Source organism: Leopardus geoffroyi, chromosome B2 (assembly GCF_018350155.1).
Source record: "Leopardus geoffroyi isolate Oge1 chromosome B2, O.geoffroyi_Oge1_pat1.0, whole genome shotgun sequence".
NCBI classification, from domain to species: Eukaryota; Metazoa; Chordata; class Mammalia; order Carnivora; family Felidae; genus Leopardus; species Leopardus geoffroyi.
This window is the reverse complement of record NC_059332.1, coordinates 151,272,077-151,277,570: the sequence shown is the minus strand read 5'-3', so window position 1 is coordinate 151,277,570 and position 5,494 is coordinate 151,272,077. Positions and strand designations below refer to the sequence as shown.

At 52.6% G+C, this 5,494-nt stretch overlaps 1 long non-coding RNA gene across 1 annotated transcript; it reads left to right on the top strand.

The window, feature by feature from the left end:
• The first annotated feature begins 4,158 nt into the window (after nucleotides 1–4,158).
• Nucleotides 4,159–5,117, top strand: LOC123609863. The gene is made up of 2 exons (XR_006718010.1): nucleotides 4,159–4,319; nucleotides 4,867–5,117. It is a non-coding gene; the product is annotated as an uncharacterized LOC123609863 (long non-coding RNA).
• The last annotated feature ends 377 nt before the right edge of the window (nucleotides 5,118–5,494 follow it).

Here is a 5,494-nt window from a genome sequence, read left to right as displayed (position 1 = left end):
TTCAAGTTTTAATGTTCATTGTTGTACATGGAAATATGTTTAATTTTTCTATAGTTTTTGATATTACTGATTGTAGATATTTTCTTTATCTTAACACACGCACTTAATAATCTAAATTTCCCTCTGAGCACTGTGTTAGCTATATCCTGCAAGTGAGTAAGTGTTGTATTTTTATTTACCCTAAAAGATTTTTAATTGATTGTGGGGTTTCTCTTTGGATGCCTGGGTTATTTAGAAGTGTGCTCTTTAGTTCCGTATCTTCAGGGATTTTCCAAATATATTATCGTTTTATTTTTCTAGTTAATTTTGTTATACTCTGAGAAAGTATTTGTGTGTTTTCTATTATTTTACCGTTTTGGGGGTTAGATTTATGGCCCAGAATATCATTTAACTTGGTGAATTTTTCAGCTTGAGAAAACAGTTTTGCTGGTCTTATGTGGAGTCATCCATAATCGTCAATACTCTCAAGTTGGTTAATGGTATTTACGGAAAAATCAAGGGAGAAAAGATTAATGAGCTTCTATTTGGTAAAATTTTCCTAAAGAGGATGTTAAGAAACATAAATTGTGGATAAAAGCATTAAGAGTATGAACTTTTACCCTTCGAGACATCATTAAAAACTATACCACGGGATGAAAAAAAATATTTGTAAATCAAATATCTGACAAAGGGTTTTTGCTCCCAATACATAAATCATGGTAACAAAACAAACAGTCCAATGGAAATATGGGCCAGGGACGTTTCAGTAACAAGGAGCCGCTCAACCCACAAAGGGCAAGTGAGAAGGCCCTCGGCTTCTGACACGAATCAGGATTCCTCTGGATGATTCTGAGGTCACTTTTCAAAGCTTGTGCACCTTCTTATGATTCTCCTGTTACCACCTCCCCCCCTCGGCCCCTCCGCAAGGAGGGAAAGAGAGAAACTACGGCCACTGGAAAGACGTAGATGTGCAGATCCGGACAGATGAGGTGACGAGTGGTGAGCGGTCAGTGGCCCATTCTGGGCCTGTCCTGCCACCACGGCAGGAAGTGCTTAGGGTTCAGAAGAGGTCGGGAAGCCACGGGCCCCAGAGCACCTCCAGGTGACTGGGAGATTGTGGGCGGGGCTGGACCACAGAGGGAGGGAGCCTGGGGAGGGGGGCACCCATGCGAGGAGCAGCTTATTCGGACACACTCAGGACAGAAGAACGAGGCACAGTGGCTCATACTTCACATCTGACTCCCTAAGACACCCACATACATTGTTTGGTTTCAACACCGTTACTCAGTAGGTAACAGTCTCAGGCTCACCTGCCCCACACTTTCATTGCCAGTGTATCCTTAGTGGCAGCTCTGGCCCAGATGAGTGCTCTGCACACAATCCTGGGTGCTCTGCACACCCAACCCCAGGTGCTCTGCACACACAATCCCAGGTGCTGTGCACACACAGCCCTGAGTGCTTTATACACTCAACCCTGAGTGCTCTGTGCACACAACCCTGGTTCTCTGCACACAACCCCAGGTGCTCTGCACATACAACCCCAGGTGCTCTGCACACACAACCCTAAGTGCTCTGCACACAATCCCAGGTGCTCTGCACACAGAACTCAGAGTGCTTTGTGCACACAGACTCCTGAGTGCTCTGCACACACAACCCAGGGTGCTCTATGCACACAGAATCCCAAGCGCTGTGCACACATAAACCCAGGTGCTCTGCACACACACAACCCTGAGTGCAGCACAGCCGTGCGCCCAGCATCTGGCAAAAGTGCGGAGGTGATGGATGTGGGCAGCAGGGGTCACCCCTGGCCTCGGGGCCTGCAGGCAGGTGACGGGCATGGGCCTCACCTAGTGGAGGTAGCGACCACCTGTGTGGACGGGCATGCAGCCTGCTTCCCCGGGGACCCCGAGTCCTTCCCCCCTGGCTTGAGGGCCAGCGAGCAGCAGACAGCCAGGGGTGACCCAGCTTGGTGGCGGTTGTGAAATGCAAAGCCTCGATTTGAGGGTGTTTTTCAACATAAAGTCATGGGAATGGAAGTTCAAGCAGCAAAACAAAGTTATATAAGAGGAATAATAGATTAAAGATGTGCAGCGGCCGCGGGAGGAAAACAGGCGAGCGCAGGCACGCGCGCCCGGCCAGGGGTGCAGCCGGTGCAGCCTTGGGTCCAGAGACCCCCGCACCGCGCGAGGGGCCCCTGGAGCCGGGCCACGAGAGATCAGGCGAGCAGAGAGAATGAACCGTTTCGGCTCAGGTCTTCGTCCTTGGCTCAGCACAAACGGAGAGCCCAGCGCGTGGCCAGGGTCGGGGCCGCGGTGACCAGGGCGGTGGCGACAGCGCTCACGACGGCCCCGGATCCCGTGACTTCGGGAGGTCGCAGCTCGAGGCACCCGCAGACCAGCTGCCAAAGAATATGGGTTCAATTTCATCCCCTCCGAGAGCCCGTGTGCGATCGTACAGCCGTTCTGAAGCACTGACAGCCTTGACTTGTAGCTTCACGAGGTTTAAAGCAGTAAGTCTTTCCAGTCCTTTCCCCGGGCCCCGTGGGCCACTCGAGTCTGGGCAGCGTGCTCTCACAGCCTCTGCTGACTCTTTCCTACAAGGAAAGAGAAGGAGTCCCTATCCCACGGGAGTGGCACAAGCGCGTCTGACTGTGGTGCTTTCTCGTCGGCAGATCCTCGCAGGTTTTACCGCAGTGTCGGGCACGGCCAGCTTCTCCCCGCCTCGCTTTCCTTACGTTGTAATTTTACGTGGAACGAGCCAGGCCGCGGGGAGGCAAGAGGGAGGGGGTGGGGAGTGGATATTGCAACTTGAAGTACAACGATCACAACTTGGGAGTGGAGACGGTCATGTTTGGGAAGCCTGGGGGGTGGTCCGCCCAGATCCTGGCCGGTCCAGGCACAGAGGACAGCAGATGGGAGACGCTGAGGCGACAGCATGCGGGTACCCCGCCAGACCGAGAGGAGAAGGGACACAGGAGGAGACGAGGGGCCCCAGCAAACAGATTTGGCGTATTCAAACACGGGGTACGACGGTGTGCTCAGATTCAAGGTGAATGACTCTGTGCCAGGGTCTAAAGTCACTGAGCCCCAGGAGACCCACAGGTCCCGGTGAGTCACTGGGCCTCAGGAGGGACAGGCCGTGCCAACCCTCGGCCAAGAAGGAGGAGAGAAAGACAATAGCCCACCTTTGCTCTTCTCTCCTGCTGGTATCACCCATTCTAACCGAGGCCGAAACCAGAGGGAAAGGGACAGGGTAGGCACAGGCCATGAGGGTCAGTCTCCTGGGCACACAGTAGGGGGGGAGAGTGAGGAGCTGAACCAGATGGCTGGGAGAAGATGTCCAGTCTGCGGAACAGGGAGGTCGTGGGAGCCGTGAGAGCGCCTGAGTCGGGGGGGGGGGGGGGTGGTGAGTACGTCTGACTTAACTTCCAGCAAGATGATTCTGGCTGCCCTCTCACCGCGGCCAGAGGGTGAGGCAGTGAGAACATTCTGGGGCCCGCGCACTAATTAGACGGGAGAAGATTGTGACGTCCCGAGACGTCCAGGGAGGCTCGGAGTAGGTTAGCAGCCCTGACAATGCGGACAGGTGGTCAGACGCCTGACACGTGCCAGTGGCAGCGCGGCCGATTTGCCGAGGGGCTGCGTCCGCGTGATGAGGCAGAGAGGGGCCGGGCGATGGCTCCGGGGGTTTGACCCGAGCCGCGGGAAGGCAGACACGGTCACTCAGAGGCGAGAAGCCCGGAGGAGGACCGGGCTTGGTTTGAGGACAAGATCACAGTTTGGGTTTGGGCACGTTAAGGCTGAACGATTTCTATGTCCAAGTGGAGACTTCAGGGGGCAATTTCCATGCAAACCTGGAGTTCAAGGGCACGGTTGCATCTGCAGAGAGGACCACTGGGATAATCAGCAAGATGGAAACTAAATCCGAAAGGGTTGGGTGTGCAGGTGCGTTTGTGTGCAAGAGTGTATATGCCCAGTGCACAGGCAGCACCCAGTGAGTGGTCGATACTGTTCTTATTCTCAATTCTTTCTTTTCCTTCGTTCTTCTGAGTTGGGATTTGCTCACTGCATTCCTTTGCTGACTTTTACCTCGACTTTGTGTAAGATCGTAGCTTAGACTATAGTTTAAGCAGAGCTTCTGGTCTGGACACGACGGTGGAAACCTGTTTCTTCCTTGCAATATAACTGGAAACCCTGGACGCCAGGCAGGAAGCGACCAGAGAACTTTCAGACGCGGTTAGAGAAAGGAGGTTGGTTTGTCGCCCGGGACTAGAGGAGCAGCACGGCAGAGGCACCTGGAGAACTTCCAGACCCCAAGCCTAACACCAGAACGAAGCCCAGGTAACGGTTCTGCCTCAGGCTCTGGTGGCATCCCCGTGACATGCCAGGTGAGCGTGACTCTGCCACTGGCCGGGGGGACAGACTCAGGACCCTGCCGGCAGCCAGAGGCGCCCTTCCTGCTCGCTGCCTGATAGCCCCCTCTCCTACTAAGAGCACAGGGCAGTCTCGTGACACTGGCAAGTGGCCCTGGCCCAGGACTCTGAGTCCCCAGGGCCTGAGGCTCTCCTCCCCCACCAAGAGACAGGGGTCCTGCCCCACAAGCTTCCAGCCAGGAAAGCACCTTTGTCCCGATGGGTCTGAGAATGAACTCTCTCCCTCTCTCTCTCTCTTTGTCTCTCTCTCTCTCTCTCTCTCTCTCTGCTCTCTCTCTCCTCTTTTTGTCTCCTCTCTCTTTTTTTCTCCTCTCTCTCCCTCTCCCCTCTCTCCTCTTCTCTCTTTTTCTCCTCTCTCTCTCTCCCCTCTCTCTCCCCTTTCTCTCTCCTTTCTCTCTCTCTCTCTCTCTCTCTCTCTCTCTCTCTCTCTCTCTCCTCTCTCTTTGACATTCAAGTGGCAAGCATCGTCACTCCAGAAATCAGGACAACCTCAGCGTGAACATGAAGGCCATCAGTGTGTGCGGAGCCCAAGATGAGTCAGACTCTGGAATCATCTGACAAAGATTTTAAAGCAGCTGTCATGAAACAATGCTTCAGCAAACTATGACAAATTCTTTTAAAACGTGAAATCTAGAAAATTTCAGCAATGGAAGTGTTTAGGCCTTCGGTCTCAGTGTCTGTTACTAAACTGCTTCTATAAACCTCATAGGTATCACGGTCTGTACTTTTCTGAATTCTTTAGCAGCGGAACCTCCTCTCTGTTTTTAATATAAAATCTTACACAGAATTTTAGGACATAATAAAAATAAGATAATACAGGTGCTCTCTATGGTTGAAGAAGATGAGCAGACCTCCTTCTATCTGTCTCTCTTAAGCTCTACCTGGGGCACCTGCATAGTCCCTTCTCTGGTACACAAAATTCTGATACAATGAGAAATCACCTCACCTCGGTGTTACTCACATCAGGTCGAATTAGTAAAAAATTCCAGTAAGATATTTCAGAGTGAAGGTAATCAGAAGCAGCAGGGGTGGGTCTCTGATTTCACATTGAGCTAGTGACTGGCTTATTGTGACGTGAACTCA